Raw genomic sequence first — 24,820 nt, 5'->3', positions numbered from 1 at the left:
ATAAGAGGTGGTGTTGAACAGCTGTTTTGAAGGCCTTGAGGGAGGAATGGCATTGAAGAGAGTGTGGGAGGTTATTCCAAAGGTGGGGAAAAAGAGGAATGAAAGAGTGAAGGTGAGAATGAGCAGTGATTTTGGTAGTTTTACCAGAAGGGGGTTGCTGGTGGACCTTGAGTGCTCTGCGTAAATATGGTGGGGACATATCGCAGACAGAGCAGGGGGGACGGTGAAAGACCAGAAAGGAGAAAGTAGAAGAAAAAAAGACCACCGACCTGCCTGCGGTGAGAGAGTGAGAGGCCCAAAGACCCAGCCTCATCGCAGGAGATACCAATGATCCTAAATGCCTTGGTGTCCACAGCGTGAAGCCGAGAAAGGTGAGAGGCAGGAACACCAGCCAGTGGGGAGAGCAGTAATCATCAGGCTGCGGACAAAAGCTTTGTATGTGGTCAGTAGCGCAAGTTGGCCGAGGAAGGACTTTGCACGATGGAGGATGGTTTTGGAGGCCAGGTTTGAAATGTGGCTTTCCCAGGAAAGATCATGGCAGATAGTGAGACTTTTTCCAGAGGATTGGTGAGAAAGTAGATTGGTGGGGGGGGGGGTTATAAATGATCCTATCAGAGAGACATCGTGAGAGTGGGAGATTTGTCTGGATTGAAAGACATGTTCCACGTGTTGGACCAGTTTGTGATTTTATCCAGATCTGCAAAGAGTGAAGAAGCTGAGACCTGCCGGTCTGAGGGATAACAGATGGTACGACAGACAGTGGAGTCATCAGCAGAGAGACAAAGAGGATTTTCTAGAGAGTCGGAGAGATCATTGATGAAAACAAGAAAAAGAACAGGGCCTAGAACGCTACCTTGAGGAACTCCAGCCTGGACAGGAAGAGAGGTGATAGAACTCCATTTAGGGCCACACGTTGACTGTGACAGGAGAGGAAGTCTGCGAACCATGAGTGGAGATGACCTTGAATACCATAAGAAGAGCATTTGGTGAGCAGGGCAGGGTGCCAGACCATATCAAAAGCAAATGATATGTCGAGGGATATGGCTCGGATGTCATGTCCAGCATTGAGGACCTGCATCCATTGTTGGGAGAGCAGAAGCAGCATATCCAAGATAGAGTGACCTGGTCTGAAACCAAATTGATGATTGGAAATCAAGCCATTGGAAAAGTGGAAGGATTTAATGTCTGAAGCGATGCTGGATTATATAACCTTGCTGATGATTGGGAGAAGGCTGATTGGTCTGTAGTTGCAGGGATCTGTTTTTGCACCTTTTTTATGCAGGGTGGTAATGTTTGCTGATTTCCAAGCAGATGGCAGGTGACCTTGAGCAAATGAGCGGGTGAATAGACCAGAGAGAGGGTGAGCAAGAGCAGAGGAGCAGGTTTTTAGGACACGTGGGCTGATGCCGTCTGGACCGGTTGCAGAATCTGAGTCGAGGTTTCACAGCAAACTCTCCACTTTGTCAGACGAAAAGGACACAGAATCCAGGGACCGTTGGGGGTGACTGGGTAAGGTGGGTGCAGAAAGCGATGGGTTTCGGACACAAGATTTCGATGCAAACTTACACTAGAAACAGATTTGATAAGATGCCACCAGGATTTGGAGGAGGGAGAGAGGTTTGACAGTTCAGACTTGAGATTAGAAAGTTGTTGTTTTCTGGCTCTCCTGAGGGTAGACACACACTTGTTCTGAGCTTTATGGAAGGAACTGAGATTACCCTCAGTTGAGTTTGCTTTCCATGAAGCAAAGGCAAGTTGTTTCAGGAAATTGCTTTACTTGAGATTGTACAAGAATTCTATCGGGATAACTCTGCTGTGTCTGCTTTTGTAAGTTGCTTGATTATTGTTGCACCTTTCACATTTCTCCCTATTCCTGCTTACATACAACAATAAACAACATTCACTGTGCCACACATCTTTCCTTGCCTGCCTGTTAATAAATCCTTTGTAGAAATGTTCCCAGCTCGTTTTTGTCTTTTCTTTCCTTAATCCAGCAGGGACTGTATTCTAACCTCGCCGGGACTTTATTCCCAACGATCTGTTCCTTTTAGCCAGTCCGTCCTTGGCAGCGTCGCTAGACTGCATCTGATCCAGTAAAGTGATCCAGTTCGGATGAGGCGTACCAAGGGCATGTCCCCTGGTAATTAGATCACGTGATTAATTAGGTAACCCAGTTAACCCATAGACGGAGGACCCTATGTCACGTAGCTGAGTCATTGTCATTCACGGTTGGTTAACGACCCACCGCATCACGGATTTATCCTTGTGCGACGGCCTGCAATTCTGGGGAGTCTGGTGGGAACCTGAGATAGCTTCCCCTCCCTGGTGGTCTTCTCACCTGACCCCTGGCCCTCAACAATACATCTGGTGATGAGGATGGTTGGTTTACAGTTACCAGCTGCACCTCCCTTCTTAGCTTCTCTGGGGGACCCGCCTCTTCCATGGCTTCGATGGATTGCCTTTTCAAACCTATTTGGGAGCTCCGGGCCGAGATGATATGGATGTTGCAGACACTCATAAGCGGGTGATGTTGATTCACTGCTTGGGCACCAAGGGCCAGTATGTGTTTGCTCAGCTAACAGCCGATACTTCCACATTCAGAAACGTGGTGAGTGCACTTGAGAGCTACTTTGGGCCGAAAAAGAGCATTATGATTGAACGGTATGGATTCCGTCAGTGCTACCAGGGAAATGGTGAACCTGTCCAATAATGTTGTTTCACTTTCTGAACTAGCTGATACCTATCATTTTGGGGTTTTAACAGATCAGAGATCTGCTCATAGAAAAGACTTCCATTCCTCGTATTCGGGAACAGTTGCTAATGGAGGATGGTTGATTCACTTACAAGAAGTCTACAGCTCTGGCTATCCAGATAGAATCAGCCATGATGGATTCCATGCTGATTCGTACATCTCCAGCAACCTCAGCACCAAGAATGCAACAGGCAACATGGTTGCAGACAGCTTCAATACAAGGACAGCTTCAATACAATTGAATGCATTGATTTGTCTCCATGGGTGTCAAATCTCGTCATTGTGCGACGTAAGAATGGAGAGTTACGACTTTGTGTTGATCTTAAGTCAGTGAATAAAGCTGTTATTCCTGATTAATACCCACTTCCAACCATCAATGAACTTTCTGCTTCATTGCATGGCTCCACAGTGTTCACGAAGCTCGATTTGAGAAGAAGCTACCTCCAGGTACCTCAAGCAAAGCAGAGTAGATATTTGACTGCATTCATCACTCATGAAGGCATGTGACAGTCTCGTGGAATGGCATCCAGCCTCAGTTCTGCACCAAGTGCATTTCAGAAGATCTTCTCTTCAGGTTGTTTGGTATTGAAGGAACTCTCAACCTCCTTGATGATATCGTCTACGGGAAAGACAAAGCAGAACATGATCAGTGGCTGGATGAAGTGTTGTCACAACAAGCGAAACACAACTTCACACTGAATGAGGGAACGTGTACCTTTGCAGCATCAGAGATTGACTTCTTAGGATATCATGTGACAGCCAATGGGGTGTACCTGATGCAAGACAACACCGAAGCAGTTAGGATGCTTCCTCCTCCGTCAAATGCAAAAGAGCTTTCATCATTCCTCGGGACTGCCAACTTCTACCTCAAGTTTGTACCCAACTACGCAGAGATCACCGAACCTCTTTGTAAACTACTGTGCAAGGATGTGCCTTGGGAATGGACTCATACCCAGCAATGTGCATTTGTCACGCTGAAGGAGAAGGTCAGATATCCTCCAGTCCTGGTACATTTTGATCCTAATGCAAAGACTACCATCACGACAGATGCATCGGGTATGGCAGTGGGAGCAGTACTTTCACAATGGATCACAGGTAGCAAACGACCTGTAGCATTCACATCCCGCGCAATTTCTGAGTCAGAACGCAAGTACTCCACATGGGAATGTGAAGCACTAGCATGTATCTTCACATGTGAACACTGGCATGTCTATCTGTATGGTAGAAAGTTCACGCTCCACACACACCATCAAGCATACTCACTACGTCGGGATCTGGACATTGACCACTTCGAATTTACAGGTGGTCAGACCATCTCTACCAGTATGACTTTGACAAAGAATACTTGATGGGGTTCCATAATCAAGTGGCAGACATGCTCAGTCATATAATCCCAATAGTGAACACCAAGAATGAGGCTATGAGTGAAATTGACAACTTGGTCAATACCATTATTGCAAATGCAACCACAAATTTAGTGATTCGCCACGAGCTCAAATCAAAATTTCAACAGGATGAAATTCCGCAAAGACTGCAATTTTCTCCAAATGAACTGGCCTCAACAAATCAGAGAGGAGCTATTACCCTACTTCAGGATTCGACAAAAGCTATCCATCTTTGATGAAGGTTGTCTTGCCCGTGGCACTCGTGCGGTGATCCCAAAAGAACTACAGCAGCGAGTGATGCATCTCGCTAATGAGGGACATCTCAGGATCATCAAAATGAAACAGAAATGTCGCAATTTAGTATGGTGGCCAGGTATTGACGCATGCATTGAACAGTTTGTGAAGAATTGCGAAGCATGCATCCGCGGCAAGAAAGCAGGAGATCCACATCCTGTTCTTCAGCCTATATTATGGCCTGAGAAACCGTGGCAATAGCTACAGGCGGACATCTTCGGTGAGGTTCAAGTTACACCTCACAACCAGAAGTACTTAATGGTAGTCTACGATCTTCACAGCAAATGGCCTGAGATTGCGGCTACTAGCTTGATTACAACTTCGTCCATTATCAGCATCCTGGACAAGATGTTTACAGGATGGGGGCTTCCCGAGTCCATTACAACAGACAACGGACCTCAATTTACATCTGAGGAATTCACACAATACCTCAAGGCCAATGGCATCGAACATCACCTAACTACACGGTATAATCCGCAGAGTAACAGTGGGGTGGAGAGGTTCAACAGAGTCAACAAAAGCACAAAAGCAAGTCTGCTTATGGACAGACATTTGATCAGGTTATTCATACTCTGTTGCGTTCATATCATTCTATGCCTCATTTGTTAACTGGGAATATGCCTCCGGAGCTAATGATAGCGCGTAACTTGCGCCTGCCACTTAGTCACCTAAAACCACCTACATTGGCAAATGCAAAGATTGAAGTGATGGCAAAGTCTTTTGTGAAGCGACAGCAGAAAATGAAGGAATATGCAGACAAGAGGTGGAGAGCAAAGTCTCCTTCATTTTCAGTGGGCCAATGGGTTAAAGTGAAACACCCCAACCACGCACATAAACCAGCGACTTCACTATCAACCCCCCAAACAAATCTTGAAGCAACTGGCTCATCATAGCTATCTACGATCTATTTACTCGGAGATGGCACAAAGTGGAATGCACGACATCTGTTAACAACCGACATCCAAGATGCAGAGAACGTTGACAACTGCCTCTTCTTTCCACAAAATCTTCACGATGAGGATCAATGTCAGCATTGCAATGATTCAGCTGGGCTACAATCTGGTGAACGCAAATCTGGACGCTTTCAGAAGCATCCTCAATACTTGAGAGATTACCGGTGTACATAAAGTTCATAATTGATGAATATGGTGCAAACATCCTCAAAATTAACTTTAAATCTTTGATCACATATGATAGAAAATGTTGGTCTCAGTTTTGGGTTGAGATTGTGGATCTTGGATTTTGAAATGGATGATGTGTTTTTTTCATAACGGGGGGAAAATATGTAATGTTGGACTAAAGTGATTGTGGCTCCGGGGGGCGTCGTGTTTGATGAGCTGCCCTGAGGGCAGCGCTCTTGAAAAGTACATGGGCGATCGGAATAAAGGCTCGGGAGCACGAATCCGTGTGGAGTTTTGGATGTAGTGATTGTACCAGTTTACATACAATACACTATGTTTAACCAATGAGGGAAATAGCCCTTATTCAGATGACGTCACCAGTCATGTGACTGTGGCAGCTCCACCATATTGAGTGGCAAGAAAGTATTACCGCGTCCATAACAACCGATAGTCTCCACTTCAACTCCACCGTTATTTCCAAGCAAACGATTGTTTTTTGTTTTTTTCTGCAAATGGGTAAGAGTTGTTGTGCACCGGGATGTACTCAGCGATATACCAAAGGCTCTGGAGGCCAGTTTTACCGCTTTCCCGCCGAAGTAGACCGACAAAATCTTTGGATATCGGTTCTGAGAAGAGAAAAATGGCGGCCTGGTGAACATGACTGGTTGTGTGGCCTTCGTTTTGTCTCCGGTATGTAACTAATTTCTGATTTGGTATTAAATAGCCGGTGGTTACAAAACATTGTCTGATTTGTATCATTAAAATGCATTATATCCCTTTTTTATTGACAGAATGAGATAGGCGAGATCGCCTTTCTCACAGCCGTCTAACGCGCACAGTTCTGAGTTGTTTCCTCGAAACTTGTCTTATTGCTATTACATCGCAGATTGAATTAAATAGTTTTTTTTAATTGCATTTTAGAAATATTGAAAAAAAAAATCAGTAACATTTTCACTACAGAAAGTCGCATCGATATGTATAATACATAAAAAACTATCACTTGGAAATATCCACAGCAGCGTGGCATTACACCGGATGTTTGTCATGGAAAAAATATCATGTATCTGTAAACAAACTGACGAACGAAGATTTTCTACAAACTCAGCATTTAGACAAGCGCTTCACTTGAAATTAACTTGTGGCAGCAGTCAGGTTAAAAAAGTGACGCTGGTTGCTGAACAAAACAAGCAACAACGACAATACAATAATAGTGAAATGAAAGAAAACAGGCTTACTTACCTTTACCTCACGATAATACAGTTATTGTCACCTTTCGTCGAGATTATGTCACTCACAAACCCGACGACATAACATGAGTAAGCGTCCATACTCGTGAAGGCTTTCAGGCTGGCTTGAGTGTAAGGACTCGGCGTTTCAACAAGGTAAACATTGATGTCGGGGAAAACGATTTGAGGCCAAAATTTCCTTTCTGTTGTCCATTTATCCTTTTGAAATAATATAAAGATCTTCACTAAGACCACACAGCTTCAGTTTCTCGCAGTACCTCTTCGTAGTTTTATCATCTAATCCATGTTAATAGCCCAGAAGTTCGCGCGACACGTGTGTGGAAGCCATGAATTTTTGCCACTCACTATGGCGGAGCCTGACCTTCCGCTGTGACGTTACTCGCTTAGTGCATAGGGTCAAGAGACATTGAGCAGGTTTGGAAACAACAAATCTTGTGTGGAAAAGCACGTATTTACAGGAGATTGCAGTGTCACGTGAAAAACAGTCTTCCCCCGAGCACAGAAGAACCCATTATGCAGTCAACCTTATCACAAGCAAGACAAAGGCACCTCATACATCTGGGGAACGTAGATAGAAAGAGGAAGAAGGAGAATTCAGGACTTGTTGGTGACCCCTTGCTCACCAGTACATGAGCCAGTTGGCCAACATGGATCCCAACAAGGTGTAGATATAGTTGAGTGAGATACAGGTGGAAGGTGCACTGTCATGCAGTATGGTGTAATTATTCGCTCTGAAAATAATTGTTGGGTCTCGAGTTGATGCTCCACAACAGTGCGAGCCAGTGGGGTCTATGCACTGGAAGATGCAAAGGTGTGTGTGTGTGCGTGTTTGTGTGTGAGAGACTTGTAAGAAGTCAGTTCTACTGCGATTTGATCAGTGCCTGTTCCTCTTGGCACTTTGGAAAGCACCCTGCTTGGCACATTTTGCATTCTACTTGGAGCGCTTTGCTTTCTGCTCTGATTGCCCATCACACTTTGTGCTTTGGGAAGCGCCCTGCTTGGCACCCACTCATTCCGCGTGGCGCTCCAGAAGCCTGGACAACCCGGCCAGGTCTCCTCCCTTCAGGACACAAACTCCCTCAGGATCTGGACTCGGAGATTAACACTGCCTTGCTTTGCACCATACTTGGACTGCTCTCTTCTCTTGGACTGTACTGCACCCGAACTGCACATGAACTCTCCCACAAACTTCTCTATCAGGGGTTTTTTATTGTCCCTGCACTCTGTCTCCAATCACGTCTGCTTTTGACAACCCACATCAATTGGCTGAGGCGCACTGTGATCCAGCCACTGCTGTGCATCCCTAAGAGATTGAGGGGTGGGGTGGGGGAGAAGGGGCTGCACCTTGGGAATGCTTTGCTTGATCCATGACGACTGGAATGCCAGAATGGCGAAGGATTTACGACAATTGCAAGCCTGGAATGGCGATTATTTTGTCAAAATACTGGTGAGGTTAAGTGGTTTGAGAATGTGGTTTGAAGCATGAGAATGGAGGTACGAGTCGGGGTGTCGGAAAATGAGGGATTTGGGATGGGTGTTTGAGAATGAGTTTTTGTGAACAAAACATGAGAATGGAGGTTCGAGTACTGGTGTCAGAAAATGAGGGTTTCAGAATGGGTGTTTGGGAATTCGGAAGATATCAATGGGGAAGTTTCTAATTACAATCACAACACAATCCCTGTCCCTGATACGAGGGATGGGTAAACAAACTAAACAGAATCGCAATGCAAATATCTCAACTCCAGGGCTCTTTTATGTGTTGAATGCAACTCCCCGGGGTCTTTCCAAATTCACAGCAATATAGTATAATTGAAAGGATTGCTATAAATTATGTTAATGTTACACCATCCTCTATTCAACTATATTCTATATCAGCAGGTTTTTCTCCCTTATTATGCATGGTGGTCATGTTGGCTGACTTCCAAGCAGATGGCAGATGACCTTGAGCAAATCAGAGGGTGAGCAAGAACAGAGGAGCAGATTTTTAGGACACGTGGGCTGATGCCGTCTGGGCCGGTTGCAGAATCTGTGTCAAGGTTTGACAGCAAGATCTCCACTTTGTCAGAAGAAAAGGACACTGAGTACAGGGACTGTTGGGTGCGACTGGGTAAGGTGGGTACAGAAAGCAATGGGTTTTGGACACAATATTTCGATGCAAACACCGAGTTTAGGCATTCAGCCTTTTTCACGTGCGGTATCAGCAGTGCGGCCATTTGAGGTAAGAGAGGGGATGGAGGGGGAACATACACTAGAAACAGATTTGATTAGATGCCACCAGGATTTTGAGGTGGGAGAGAGGTTTGAAAGTTCAGACTTGAGCTTGGAAAGATGTTGCTTTCTGGCTCTCCTGAGGGTAGATACACACCTGTTCCGAGCTTTATGGAAGGAACTGAGATTACCCTCAGTTGGGTTTGCTTTCCATGAGGCAAAGGCAAGTTGTTTCAGGACAACTGCCTCGCCACAAGCTTCAGTAATCCAAGGGCGGGAGGAAGGGTTGGACAACTGAAGACGAGAGGGGATAAATCTGTGCATGAGGGAGAGCAAGTTTCTTTGAAAGAATTCCCAGGATGAGTTGATGTTGGATAAAGTAGTGATTGGAGACCAGTCTATAAGTTTGAGGGCTGCTTGGAGACCCTGCCAGTCGGCTTGAGTGAAATGCCAGACTCGACGGCGGTGAGGTGGTTCTCTGATAACAGCCAGAGAGATTCCACTTTGACAAGAACGTGGTCAGAAGAACAGCAGATATTTTCAGGGAAATTTGTCAAAATCAGACCCAGAAGAGATGGAGTACCATTGGTTGAGATCTGGGTGTGGAAATTGACCGATTGAGTCGCAGAAAGCTTTTGATGAGGTGCCATGACAGGTGAGAGTGGTACCCACACCTAGCCAACTGGCGTGATGACAATTGAAGTCGCCACATATGAGGAAGAGAGAGTTTGGATGAGAAGATAGAAGTTGGTCCATGTTTTTGGATAGTGAGGTGTAGATGGAGTCATTACTGTTAGGTGGACGGTACAGTACACATATAAACATGAGGTGGGAGTGGAGGGGAAGCCGTAGCCAGAGGTATTCCTGGGAGTGTGGGGGAGTGAGGGTAGTGCGTGGAGAGTGAGGAATGGAGTCTTTGATGAAGAGAGCAACTCCTCCACCAGGATGAGGCTCAGGTCTGTCATACTGGAGGAGGGGGTAACCAGGGAGAGATACTTGGGAGTCAGACACGTCTTGGGGTAAGAAAGTTTCTATTAGGCAGATTATGTCTGGTTTGTCAGTGGCAACCTGTATGGAGAGATCTGTAAGATTTAAGTGAAGGTCCCAGATGTTTGAGGTCCACACTTTTAATGAAGAGGGAGGGAGCAGGCTTTGGGTGCAGAGGATGGGAGGGGAGGGGGGTAGGACAAGGGAGGAGGGGCTAGGTACGGAGAGTTGTTGAAAGAGTGTGGGGGATTGCAGAATAGCTCGGGGAGGGGGCCGAATGAGGAGGACAAATGGCTCTGTGGTGCTGGGGGAGAGGGGGCAGGAAAGAGGGCAGAAGGCAGTTGAGGATTTGATGAGATGGAGGTGAGAGGACAGGGGAAGGAGGCAGCGTTGTGGATGTTAGGGGGGAAAACTTTGAGAAGGGTGAGTATGGGGGTGAATGGTGGGAGAAGGGTGAGTGGGGAGAGTTGAGTGAAAAAGGTGAAGGGGGAGTTTTTGAGGATGGTGAGAGGGAAGCTTGAAGGGAGAAGAGTGTGATGGTTGCTTTGAGAGGGAGGGTTCAGAGGGGTGAGTTGGCACTGAAGTTGGAAAAAAAAAAGAGTGGTTGATGGAAAGTGAACATGCATAGCGAACTGTTTTTATTTTTTTGTTTGTTTGTTTTGAGGTCAGAAATGCGATTGAAGACATTTCTTGAGGGATGCATTTTTGTCTGATTGGCCTGAATTTCTTGATGGCAAATGACTGCCATGTTGACCTGGGGAAGTCGCATGTCAGGTCGGAGAGGTTGCAACTGTAGGAAGTGCATCTGTGAAGCTTTGTAATACCCACAACGGCTCACCTTTCCCTTAAACTCTGAGGTATTGTTCAAGGCATAGTGGGAAACAGGACCCGAAACAGGTGGACTCCATGGCCTTGTGCCGTTATTAAACCTTCAGGCAGTGGAGGACTTGTTGGGTAGTATCCTTCTAGATATGCGGAAATCTGAGGTAGCAGTATCATTGTTTAATGTATGTGCAGAACCACATACCTCGAACGGTGGTAAAAAGGTTTCCGGTTGAATGCCAATTTGGGAAATGAAGTTGAGGACACATGAACGTTCGCAAATCCAGCAAGAAGGCAGCAAGCAGATCGAAGGATTTGGCCACAATGCTACACAGAACAGGAAAAATGGAAGTATTGTTTGGATAGAAAAAAACGAATAGGGAATTGTACAATCTGAAGGCATGATGGCAAGGCTCAACAAAAGCCCACTCACACGAATGACTTTATTCACCCCAGACAGCCATTTAGATTAGAATAACCATCTTGTATTCATGGTGATGTACTATAATAGATGGACAAGCATGACACCACTTGCTGGAGTCCAGCTTTGTTGAAGTTAGATCATGAAATATGAGTTCCTGGAGATTTTTGTTGCTTTGGAGCCACCAGGTCAAGGTGGCTCCAATTCTTTGGTCAAGGTCAATTCTTTGAAGGGTTTGTACGTGTATGTGAGGTAGAGACCAGCGTAAGGAGAGCTCATGAGCTTGCACCCAAGCATGGGGAGATTGCTAGTTGCAGCATCAAGGGAAGGTGTGATGTCTGGGTAAGGGATCTGTTCTTGGGGAAAGAGTGTAACTCTATTTCCCAAATGGAAAGAGATGAGTCTCCCCCAAGCTGATATCGGCTTGTGGTGCTGCCACAGAAAATGAATGCATGTCATTTTGACTTAGTTTCTGGTCTTGTATGTTGTTTGTCTTTTGGCTGCTCCCGTTGGGGGTCGCCACAGCGGATCATCCGTTATGATCCGCATACTGATTTGGCATAGGTTCTACGCCGGATGCCCTTCCTGACGCAACCCTGGTCGCCTCTTACGACACAGGGATAAGGATTGGGTTTTGCCATGATTCCAGGCTGCCATACACCCTCTCATAGCGCGGCCCAGCACAAAGCGCCGTCCTCAAGCGATCCTCCAACCCAAGCCTCCGAGTTGCCGGATTACAGGCGCACCCCACTACGCCCGGGTAGTTTCTGCGGTCCGGCGGGTTGTGAGTCAATCACAAATGCCAATTGATACCACCAAACCTGGCAGGGTTCTCGTTACCACGCTTTTACTTTTCTGTTGGCTTGGTAATATTAAAGGGGGCTCGCAACCTTGATATGTACTTGTCTTATCGTTTTTTAATCAGGTGCAGCTGAGCGGACCTGCCAAGCATGTACCCGCGAACGTTGTGGAGCCAATCGGCTGGGTAGAACATCCCAGGCTAACACTAAGTGCGGACTTTGTGAGACCAATGACGAAAAGATGCTACGAGCAGGTTTAGAGGAACAAACACAAAAGGTTTATTTACAAGAGTGATGAAAAGCATGTGGTATGATTAAAACAGGAGTTTATTTACAGGGAAAAGTACAGCAGGGACACACAGTAACTTGTGGGGCATGCAGCAAAAGACATCCAATGTGGTCCAAAAGTATACAAAGACAAAAGAGCAGAGATATCACCATTTCTATGTATCTTATATAATCTTACTTATTTAACAATACAAGGTGCCATCGGTTCCACATGCAGAAGGGCAGATAGAGAGAAAGGCAGACATCTACTCTACATGGGTCATCTAAAACTCTTCGCCCCAAATGATAAGGACTTGGCAGAGCAACTAAAACTAGTAAAGCAGTACTCGGAAGACATCTGAATGGAGTTTGGTCTTGCCAAATGTGCCAAATGCACATTTGTACAAGGAAAGAAAAGAACAGACAACACCTCAATCGATGAACATACAACAATACAGGAACGAGAAAACGAAGCATCCTACAAATACCTAGGAATAGAAGAACCAAAAAAAATGCGTAAAATAATCAGCAAAGAGTACCTTCGCAGAATAAGACTAATTCTGAAGTCATCCCTCTCTCCAAGAACCAAAATCAAAGCTATAAACCAACGTTCAGTGCTGATACTGCAACAAGGCTGTGCAATTATAAACTGGTCACAATTGGAGATTAACAATCTAGACACCAAAACAAGGAAACTAACTATTCACAAGATATTCTACAAAAAAACAATGCATGCCGAGGTTGTACTTACCGAGACGAGAAGGAGGTGGTGGCTTGATGTAGCTTAACCTATTGCACAGAACAATGTGTATCAGCATAGCGGCATACGTGAAAAGCTGAACAGACTATCGAATGATATTTGTATATGAGCAAGAAAGCAACAGACCAGAAAAGGAATCCTTAATCTATTTAGCAACAAACTTCCAAAAAACAGATGCAAATGATGGATACTACACAGGAAAACGAAACGGAAACAAACAGCCCAATGATTGCAAAAAAAAGAAAAGGGGAAATTACAAAAATAAATATCAGCAGATATACTTTGACAAATGGGAGAATGATAAAAGAGCAGGAAGATTAAAAAAAAAATGAAAAAGAGTTTGACAGATAAGGGATCGACAAGGAAGGCTCTTTGGAATGGCTAAGAAGAGGTCAAATTTGTTGGGTTGAAAATGAGTCATCAACATTGCCCAAGTCCAAGCACACGACACTAATTAGTCAAGTATCTATGGAGGGTATCCGTGCAAACTTTTTTTGCTTCCTTTTATGGTCCTATTACACATTTGAGATGTTAACAAAAAAAAATTCATGGCACTCTGGCGATATTCAAGATGGCGTCCAAAATGGCCACCACAATGGGTAAAATCATAGAATATGGTATATAACATCTAAAAAATGTGACAAATTGGTAAAATGATCATTGGGATTTGGTTCCTGGTCATTAGTAACTAATTTCCAATGATTGGATTTTGTTGCCATGTTTTAAAATCCAAGATGGCGTCCAAAATGGCCACCAAAATATGCAAAATCATAGAAAATGATATATAACAGCCAAAAACTATAACAAAATTGTAAATTAATCATTCAAATAAAATGTTTCTTATCATTAGTAACTAAAATGTGGTTATTCTAATTCAGTTGCTATTTTTTAAGTTGAGTACTTCGTCATAGTATTCCACCTTGGAATATCTGATGAAAGAATAATGGTACTAAAATGGACATTGTATATAGCGATTGTCCACCGCTTATCAAACTATGCCAGCAAGCTTTCATTATACAAGGAACACTTGTGATGATTCATACAATTGCCAGTACTTCGGCATGGAATTCCAGCTAGGAATATCTAGTAACAGCAAAGATGCGACTAAAATGGACATTTTATATAGCGATTGTTTTTGGGGGTTTTTTTGTTAACAGAATTTTTTTTTTGTTAACATCTCAAATGTGTAATAGGACTATAAAAGGAAGCTAGTTTGGTAGTCCTGGGGTGGTGGTGGGGAAAGGGGGTGTATGGATACCCTCCATAGATACTCTCCTAAATGCCTTTAAGAAAATGGTGGGATTGAGTGAATCAGCCAAAGGTAGGTTTTGTGGGGAAGAAACAGAAAGTACCAGTCCCCCTTCTCTTGAGATGTTAAAAAAAAACTCATCTCAGAACAGCTGTACACAGAAAGACATGACAACTTCTGCAGAGTAATCCACTGGCACATCTGTAAACATTTCAACATTACAATCCCAGAACAATCATGGAAACACAAACCAGATCTGATCCTTGAAAATGAACAAGTAATGCTCACGTGTGACAAGACGATCCCATCAAGTGTGACCGTTGCAAACAAGGCATTGCATCCAGACATGGTGCTCATACACAAAAAGGAAAGAATGGCATTGTTGATCAAGGTTTGTTCCCAATGACTTTGGACGAAATGCCACAGAAATTAGGAAAATTACCAAATACCAGGATCTAAAAACTGAGGTCGAGGATGTGGAAATTGAAGAAAGCTGAAATTTTACCAGTGATACTTGGAGCAACAGGAATTGTGAAGAAAACCCTTATGGAGTACTTAAAAATCATTCCGGGGAATATCACTACAAATGAGTTACAAGTGGAGTCTGTCAGAGGTTCAGTGACAATTCTGAAAAGAGCCCTTGGAATGAGGCTATGACACCGAAACTTCACAGTTTGGTTTGGAATCATGATCCTTTTTTCCAAAAATATGAGGTGGAGATTTTGAGTTCAAGGAGAACTTCATCCCACCTCCTGAAACCCTCAAATGGAGATAACAACCAACGAGAGAAATAAAAAGAGAAAGATTGAGGAGTTTGTTGACCCCTGCGCTCACCTGGCACTTTCCTGTACTGGGGAAAGGCAAGGAACAGGGGACTGGGATAGAGATGTGTCACTGTGTGGCCAGGATATTGTTACACTGCGTCCTGTGGCACTACACTGCATCCTGTGACGCTACACCACGTCCCGTTGTGCTACACCGCGTCCCGTGGCGCTAGGCTAAATCCCATGTTGCTCCACCTCAGTTCACCTCGAAACCATCACAAGAAAGTTCACCAAAAATCAATCTGAAATCCTCCCCTTTCGCCTGGAACGCTATTTTATATGCTCCAAGCGGAATGGAGTTGTGTCCTCAGCAGGCATGACCGTGCTGTGCTGCAAGCAATCTCTGCCCCTCTTATATGTGCCATGCTCATTAGCCCAGACTTCATCTGTGCCCTGCCTGATGTCACCTTCTCCACAAACCCATCGGTCTGGAAATGGCCTCATTCGTCCTCGAGATGGGCCATGGGGCCGACCTCCTGACTTAATGTGGGGGCAGCGTGAATCACTCCCCGCTGGTAGCGTCCTGAAGGTTCTCGGATGGTTCCCCAGGCAGCACGATGGGTGCTACCAACAGGGAGAAACAATAGAAATGGTAACACAAACTTGCGCTAAATGGCAGCGGGCTTGGTTGGTTGTGGCTCTCCGAGCGTGGTCGAAGCAGCGCACCAAGCAGGCACGATAGTGCTTGCTGTCATCAATCACAGGCAAATGGTTGAGATGGTGGCTGGAGCAGTGTTGTGGTTGAAGAGTGCATGGAACAGTGCCATGGTGGAAGAGCGATGCTTGAGGCTGAAGTAGATGGCATGCGAGCAAAGTGAGACGATGGTTGTTGGTTTTGTGTTGTGGAGGTAATTGTAGTCTTGTGGTGGTTGAACTGTGGTTGAATAGTGGTGAATCTGGTGAGTGAGCATTTGGAATGTAAGTGAGTGATGGAATGTCAGCCTTGATGCTTTTATAAAGTAAATCAGCAATAAAAGTTTATGTATGATTTTATCAGCGTAATATAGTCATAATTCACATTGCAGTAAGGTTGCGGTGGTGGTTGAAAATGGTATGGCGGTTGAGTTATGGCACACAATTTGTATAGGGTTTTGGTGGCAATATGCTAATGAGGTGGTGCACATGGTGATTCGCTTTTTGGTAATCATGGCATGTGCCCTTGATTGTGATTTAAATTGAAAGATAGAAAAGTGGGGAAAAACCTAACTAATCCCTCACAATGCATATTCCTTTTGTTGCCCATTAGACACAAGGGAAGGACCCTATCTGTAACAAGTGTGAATGAAATAACCATCTCAGGAACCGCCATATGTTGTGTGCCATTGCCTTGGGCTCTTGGTTCCCAGAACTGTCACACTACCCCCTTCCCTTCACCAGACTCGTCCCGAGTCACAAGGCCATGGTGTACACATGTAATTGTCATCCCCCAAAATAAGGAAACCTAATGCATTGTGTAACTAAACTATCTGACTCATGTGAACAGTCTTGCGCTATATTTCCACAATTTGAAGCTAAACAATTACCCAGTTGGATTTTACAATAACTTGTTTACAATTCTGATCTGAACCTGCAAGAAAAAAAAAGACACAGGGGAAGGACCCTATCTGTAACAAGTACAAACAAAATAACTATGTCGGAAACTGCTGTATGTTGTGTGCCATTGCTGGTCTCGGTTCCCAGAACCATCACAATATCTTAGCAACACACAAAATAAGGAATAATGGAAAGTGAAACACATTCTGTTAAACTATTATTTCTTACTTGCAGGGGTGCCGGGCAATGTCGGGTCCCTCCTCCCACTCCCTTCCCCACCTTCCCATTCCCTCCCTCCCCCTGCCTCCTCCCACCACATCCCTTCCTGCTGAACTCCCACCCCACGCCTTCCCCTCCCTCCAGAATTGCACCCCTCCCCCTGCCTCCTCCCATCCCTCCCCCTGCCTCCTCCCACCACATCCTTTCCCTCCGGACTGCCACCTCACACCTAACCCTCCCTCTGAAATCATACCCCCATTCCCCTGCCTCCCCTAATTAGTGGAGGTTGGCTTTGGGACTTCCCACTCTCTGGGGACGTGTACAGTACAAAAATGCAAGTTGTTTCAGCTGAATTGTAATACCCTCTGCCACCACCACCGGGTGGTGCTACATGATACACATTTACATAGAGAATTGGTCACCATGAGGTCGAACTTGGTCCATGTGGCAATTGGCCAAGTAGTTTTGGCAGAATTGGTGTGACACACAGACAGACAGACAGACAGACAGAAAATGACATTTATTTATTAGATGAATGAAATATTACTGTTGTCTTGCTTTGGAATTTTACTTGACTTGGTCAACGATGAAAATCTAGGATTTCTCATGACCTGAAGCAACAACACATTTACGATGAGTCCATGTTTTCTTACGTAATCTTTTCAACAGTGCAAAAACATTTAACTTCAGTCAAACCTAAAAAGTTCAAGGAGCTGACCAAGTTGACTTTCTTCTCCAAGACTCCAAATCAAATTATAATCATATTATTTGGTCGTATCGTTGTGTCCAAAATACCTATCAGGATGTACAGAAAAACAAAGAAACAAACAAACATATAAATAACTATTATAACGAGCTGAAATGATTGATAAATTTGAGATTTTTGGATCGCTCAAACAAAGTAGTAAATAAATGCTTTGGAAGGTCCTTGTGTCGGCTGTGCGCGAAACGCGCTCATCATCTTAGCCTTGAGAGGCTCGGCCCACCGGAGAGGAGTCCTGCTGCAAACAGGAGGATCCTGCAGGGACGTTAATGCTCGAGCAAAGTTATCTTTATAACAGAAAAGCCTGGCAATCTGTATGAGGCTCCAAGTTCAATAGATGTGTACAAAGCTCCTTTGGTGTTTGGAATTGCATTAGAAAATCTGTCGTTGGCTATCCATCACTTTAGCATCTTAAAACGCGTGTAAGCGGTGGCTTTCTAGTGAAGCTTCGGACACACTCTTTTCTGACTCAATTCCGCTTCTCTGTGCAAAAATAATAAAGTTCAAAAACAATGCGTGAGCTCCCCGAGAGACGGCTAAAGCAAACGGCGTTAAAAGGACGCTAAAAAAAAGCGTCGGCACTTTCATGTGAGCCGTGCTCTTTTTCCGCCTCGTCTCGAAGTTATTCTAAAAAGGGAAACCCCGCTGGTTTTGGGGGCTCCGTGATTATGAGCGCCTTTCCCTACCCCGGCCGTGATGGAAATATTAAAACAGCCGCCCATTCAGATCAACGCGCAGCCAATAGGCAAAGATACGCCCAGTGAGGCCTGGCGCCAGCCGGGTTTAGGTTTCCGTAAAAAAAAAAAAGATCCTTCTGAGAAGGGAGGGAGAGAGAGAGAGAGAGAGCGAGAGCGAGAGAGAGCGAGAGAGAGAGCGAGAGAGAGCGCGAGAGCGAGAGAGAGCGCGAGAGCGAGAGAGAGAGAGAGAGAGAGAGAGAGAGAGAGAGAGAGAGAGAGAGAGAGAGAGAGAGAGCGAGAGAGAGAGAGAGAGCGAGAGCGAGAGAGAGCGAGAGAGAGAGCGAGAGAGAGCGCGAGAGCGAGAGAGAGCGCGAGAGCGAGAGAGAGAGAGAGAGAGAGAGAGAGAGAGAGAGAGAGAGAGAGAGGACATTGAGGAGTGGGTGAGAGCAGAGGAATGAGCAATTGAAAGAGGAAGAATGAAGAAGGTAAACAGTAGGTCTACATATTGCATATACAACTGACCGAGTGGATTACGCTCTTTCCTAATCGCAGATCACAGTCTTTAAGGTAGGAAGAGCAGGGGAAATGTTGTAACCATGTGACAACCTCAAAAAGAAACGACACAAAAGCATGAGCTGTTTGTACACCACACCTGTATACTTCAAGGCTTGGTAAAGAACCATAATAAGGTCTTAACAATCTATCAGGGCATTCTGCCAGGCAATACGTTAAAGGGCATTATGCCATTTTAAAGGGCATATTAGGCAATATGTTCAAAGGGAATTATTATGCCAGCCTACAGGCAAAAAGTAAAATATAAAAGGTCATGTGGATGGTGCAGACGCAAGTGCACGAATGAGGATGTACATTATAAAACAAAAAGACACAAAGCTGCACAATTGGCAAAAAAAAAAGAGGAGTTATAAAACTAAGGTTAAGGATGTCCACCAGGTATTATACCATGGGGTTACATATACCATGGGGTTACATTTGCAATGGTTACTTGGATTGCCACAGGTTCATATCAATACCATGAGTTTGATTAGCAGGAAAGTTAAAGTTATTTGCTCAAGCAGTTGAGAAACACCATCGAGGGCCTACAGATACTCTATCAATGATTCAAAAAGAACAGCAAATGCATTTACTAGCAAAGAAAGGTTTAAAAATAAAAAAAAGAGTATGAAAAAAGATAGGAATAGGAACAGAAAATGAGAATGCGAAGGAAAAAAAATTAACAAAGGAAAGGCCACCGACCACCACTCAAAAGGAGAGCATTGAAGTTCGAGATTACAGGAATCCATCAACCAAACTCTCTGAAAGTCCATTCAGAATTATTTGTACAATAAAGGGCATCAGCCAAAAACAGCCGAGCATCGATTTTCAACTTCCAGCAAGTTGAACTCCTCCATGGGAAAGTTGAACTCCTCCATTGGAAAGTTGAAGCGATGAGCGAAGCAACTGCAAGTGTACGATTAATAAATGGAATTCCAGGTTAGTGGAGCCGCATTCATCAGGGGTCCTTTTTATCCAGGGGGCTCCAGGCAAGACGGTGAAGGGAGATATAGAAACTCAGGCTGCGTAACCATTTCGCCACGCCGGAGGAGGCTCCTTTCGGCCGAAGCAAGCGGTGCTCGTCCTTCGGCGCCGTGTCAAAGTGCTTTCAACACTTTGTTATTCGTGCACGCTCCCATTAGAGAACACATTTATTATTTTGACCTTCAGTTAAAAGGCGGGTCCGTCCAGCTCACGGAACGTAACGCTAATTACATACATTAAACGGGTGCTTTGTGCCTCCATCGCCAGTCACACGCGAAAAAGGCACAAGATCTTGTGGTTTCGAAGATCTTCAAACGAACTTCGGTCGATGCTAGAAAGTGCAATCGAGGGAAGTGCAAGAGAGACCATATGATGTAATTTTACCTTTTTACATGTGGTTCCACATTGATAATTATATATATATATATATATATATATATATATATATATATATATATATATATATATATATATATATATATAATATAGTGTGTGTAATCACAACTGCATTGCAAACATGGGATTTCTCGACATTTTTAAGGTCTAAGGATTAAAAGGATGCATCAATTGTGCTTGATAAAAGTATGTAGCGGTCTTTGGAGTGAGTTAGGACTTCCAAGAAACTTTTATTTTAAACACTAACATCAACTTATAGGATTATACTCATGTAATGTTCGTAGAATGCTTAAAAATACGTAATTAATAATGAAAAAAGACAAAAACGAACAATTTTTGCAAAACACAAATATCCAAAAGTACGACACATACGAAGAACAGGAATAATCTCCATGGAGATCACCATTTCTATGACGAGTGTTCATATTTCTTGCAATGTCACTGAAAAAGAATGCAAGCTGCAAGTTTTTTCCTTCGCATACAGGGGCTATTGTGGTACAGACCTGAGTAAGGTCCAATGGTAATAAAGACCACAGCCAGGGAGAGCAGGTTTAGTCATTATATTGTCTGTGGACCAATGCTATGGGGGTATTTCTATAGTGGGCTGGCTCATTGTTTCTAAGCTGTCTAGCCTGGGTTCGAATCCCAACCCAGCTATAAACTGTCATGCCAGTGTTTCACAAGCAGGGTCATTCATCAGTGTGTATGCCGTCCCTCGGATGGATGTCAAACTGGTGTTCCATCTGCCGGCATTAGTTGGTGGACGTGAAAAACATCACGGTGTCCTTCATGAGAGTAGGTGAGCTATCGCCGGCACCATCGCCAAATTACTAATTCCTGCCATAACTACTGCTGGGAAGGCAATGGCAACCCACCTAGTTTAACCTTTGCCAAGAAACAGCTTCGGCAGCACTGATGCTCTGAAAAACAATCAGAATCAATTTCTACAGTTTCACATTCGTTACAACTCCTCAAGATCCTTACATCGTTCACTCCTCACCAATATAATATTTTGATTAAAAAATATTATTTTCTGAGTGACAATGCTGTGAGTGCACTTGCAGAAATCTAAAAATACAAGTCCATTCTTCATAAACAGTGAACGGTCACAGCTGAGAAGGGATTAGTCCAACAAACCCAAAACAGATGAGGTGATCAGCTTCATGGTATTGTTGTGGGACGGGTGTCAGCTGCGAGCACGACCGCTAGGTGGAGCAGTAGGGTCAACTCTACCAAACACCCAGAATCTAGATCGTACCTTTTGGAAAACTCCGACAGGTACGGGTCCCTTACAGGACCGTGAATTGTCAATAAATCAACCACGTGGGCAGGGTTATCTGCCAAACTTCAAAATACCTAGAAGCCCACGTGGCGAACTACCGAGTATTCACACCCTCGACGGAGCTTGAACGGGACGAGCCTTATGCGTGCTCGACCCGTGCGTAACCCGAGCGGATGGTTACGGAGGTTCCGTCGGTCCAAATGTACAATTTGCTGCTTCCCAAATTTCCCAACACGCACCGTGCTAAGCCAATGAGAGAAATACAAAAACGAGCTGAAACATTTAACGGGATTTATTTATAATGGGGGGGGCAGGGGGAGCATGCAAGGAGCAGAGTTATCCGATTATAAGAAGAAATGCAAATAATGTACAGCAAAAGCACTTGACAGTTTCTACTTATAGACAGGGCCCCAGACAGACACACACACACACACACACACACACACACACACACACACACACACACACACACACACACACACACACACACACACACACACACACACACACACACATACCCAAAAAGAAAGATGGACCTTGAGGTCTTCGACGTCCTGGGCCAGTGGGACTCGAACCCGCAACTCGTTGCCGCTGTGAGCGCCGGGTACGGTGGACAGCGTCGGGCTCCCGCACGCTCCTCCGGCATGCCACGAGATCAGACCGGCGCCAAGATCGAACGGAGAACCAGAACACGCCAGCGAGCAGACGGGGCACAAATTATTTGTTCTCCCTTCCTTCGTCCTCTTTCAGGCGCGGTTCCCTCGTGCGTGGCCTGCGCCTATTGTTCGACCATCGGCGAACTCGCTCGCATCTTCCTGATTGGGTGAGAGGGACGTCAGGTCCTTGTGAACTCCACCCACGTACGTGCTGACACGCACGTAGGCAATGGCGTCGGTGTGAAGAAGAGAGGTGAAGGCGTGTTGTTGTAGTAATAAGGAGTGTAAAAATGAAAGAAAACCCTGACTATCAAAATAACTCTGCAGCGCATGAACATTTAATTACCCATTAAACAAGGGAAAGGGAGCTATCCATCCACATTTACTTATCGAAATAACTGAGCTATGGTGACCTGAATGTCTGTGTGCACAAGGCTTCCAAATTCGTAACAGTATCACCATTTTATCGAGAGTTCTGTTGATATTGATCAACGTAGCTGCACACAGATAAGTAGAATCCTGGTGGAAGGAAGTCACGTGGACAAAGTTCTGGATACAACTCTACTGGTTGAGACAAAGTTCTATGCACAAGTAGAAAGAAAGAAGATGAGACCAATCCAACAGTTCGAGGCAAACAAATAAACTTTGCAGATAGTTAGAAAAAAGCATATTGGAAAACAAAAGTGCCACCACAATGAAGCTTTCAAAATGAGGTATGAATGCTATTGAGGACTTTCGTGCATGCGCTGTGTGGGCGTTTGGAGCGACCCGTTTCTTCTCGTCCAGGCACTTTTAACCTGCCATTGCTAGTGTGAAATCCAAGGTACATAGTCTTTTAAACATAATTTTTAGCATTTAAAAGTAGTGGCAATTTCTGGATGGCTAACCGAAATTGTTGTGTTCCTGGATGCAAATCAGGCTCAAGAAATATCTTGTTTCTCGTATTTTTGTGAGTCCGATTAGTGAGGTGTCAAGTTCCTACAATTTCCTGTTAACACAAGCGAGTGGTGGCAAACACACACACACACACACACACACACACACACACACACACACACACACACACACACACACACACACACACTTATCCTTTTAGCAATGGATGCAAAAATCTAGTATAATTTCTCTTGTGGTCCCAAAACCAAACAAAAATCTAAAATAATAAGTGTGTTTGTGCGTGCGTGCCCTCCATCACTCCAAAGCCATGAAACCCAGCAGATTGAGACTCTGTATGCATACTAAGGGAACTCCAAGGAAATGCATGAATGAAAATTGGTTGCTTGGGTTCATTAAAACACCCTGAAGATAATTAACGGTCTTATTTAATTATCCTTTATCATGGCATCATCCTTGGTCAGCCCCTCAGTCAACCCTCTGTCAGCTTGCTGGGGTCATAATTCGACATTTTTTTGGCCTGCTCAACCATGCCTTAACTTTGAACAGGCCACAATGATTTCTGAATGATAAAGTTGTTGTTTTTTATCTTGCCAAAACGAAGTTTTTGCAAGATGTGTTAGTCAGCTTGTATGTTTTTTTTTGTTTGTTTTTTTTTGTTCGTTTGTTTGTTTGTCTGTAATCACGTATAAAAAATTCTGCAGAGCACAGTTATCATCGGAAATTTTTGTAACTTCGCATATCAGAGGCCTATAGAGGTCCCTTTCAGTGCACAAAATTTTGAAGGTCAAAGGTCAAGGTCACTTTGTCGCAAATCAGGGGACTCGACGAAACCCTTATTTTTTGAGTAATTTTGATCGGATCGTCTTCAAACTTCATGGGAATATAGTTCATGGTCTGGCGCTCAGCTGATTAATTTTTGGTGGCGATTGGCCTTGACCTTCATGGTTAGCGCCTAAGGTCAAACATATTTGACCCCAAGGTCAAATTTTCAAGTTTTAGGAACCATATTGTGTAGTACCTCAAATTGAACACCTCGATGAGTGCTTTCTAGATATGTCAAGCTTGAGACATTATGATGTCATTTGGTGACGTTATGAGGCAAACGCATATTTTTCATGGTTACTCTGTAGAAAGATTCTCATCAGAATCTATCGAAGGCAGATATTCCTCAAGGGGTCGCTCCTGGTGGATAGCAGCTCTGTTCACCTCAGTGTGACCTTTTGGCAAGATATGGTTTTTTTTATTTTTGCTTTCCTCACTCATTATCTAATCCCTGTTCATCATCTAGTCCCTGTAACATCATCACCCCTACCCCTATGGGGGTGTTACGATCTCTACTGCTGACCATCCAATCAACTGTGATCCACCTTCATTTGTGGAAACACAGACTGTGGTGAACCGGAGGCTCACTAACTACAAATAAATAACCTGGAAGAATTCCCATGTTTTAAACGCGCACAATGTTAAGGTGTAAGAGAGTAGCTAAGCAGTTCCTTCCATGGCATGGCATTTTAATTACAAAATAAATGCCATAAACAATGATAACCTTGCAACAAAGCATATATTAATTAATACGAATAATATTAACAAGAGTAATCTATATTATAAAGCAGGAGTGTCCGTCTGTCCGCCTGTCCCTGAACTACTCCCTCAGTTTTGGGGCTAGCCCTGTCAAACCTTCTGTGGAACGTTTGGGGGTCCCGGATGTTCTAAAGTGGGTGGGA

At 44.3% G+C, this 24,820-nt stretch overlaps 1 protein-coding gene across 1 annotated transcript in view; it reads right to left on the bottom strand.

The window, feature by feature from the left end:
* Positions 1 to 24,820, bottom strand: part of LOC147015622 (uncharacterized) — a 246,816-nt gene that overhangs the window by 66,130 nt on the left and 155,866 nt on the right. The gene's annotated exons all lie outside the window — the stretch shown is intronic.

Source organism: Eptatretus burgeri, chromosome 12 (assembly GCF_056783735.1).
Source record: "Eptatretus burgeri isolate ZD-2024b chromosome 12, Ebu_testis_v1, whole genome shotgun sequence".
NCBI classification, from domain to species: domain Eukaryota; kingdom Metazoa; phylum Chordata; class Myxini; order Myxiniformes; family Myxinidae; genus Eptatretus; species Eptatretus burgeri.
This window is presented reverse-complemented; position numbering and strand designations above follow the sequence as displayed.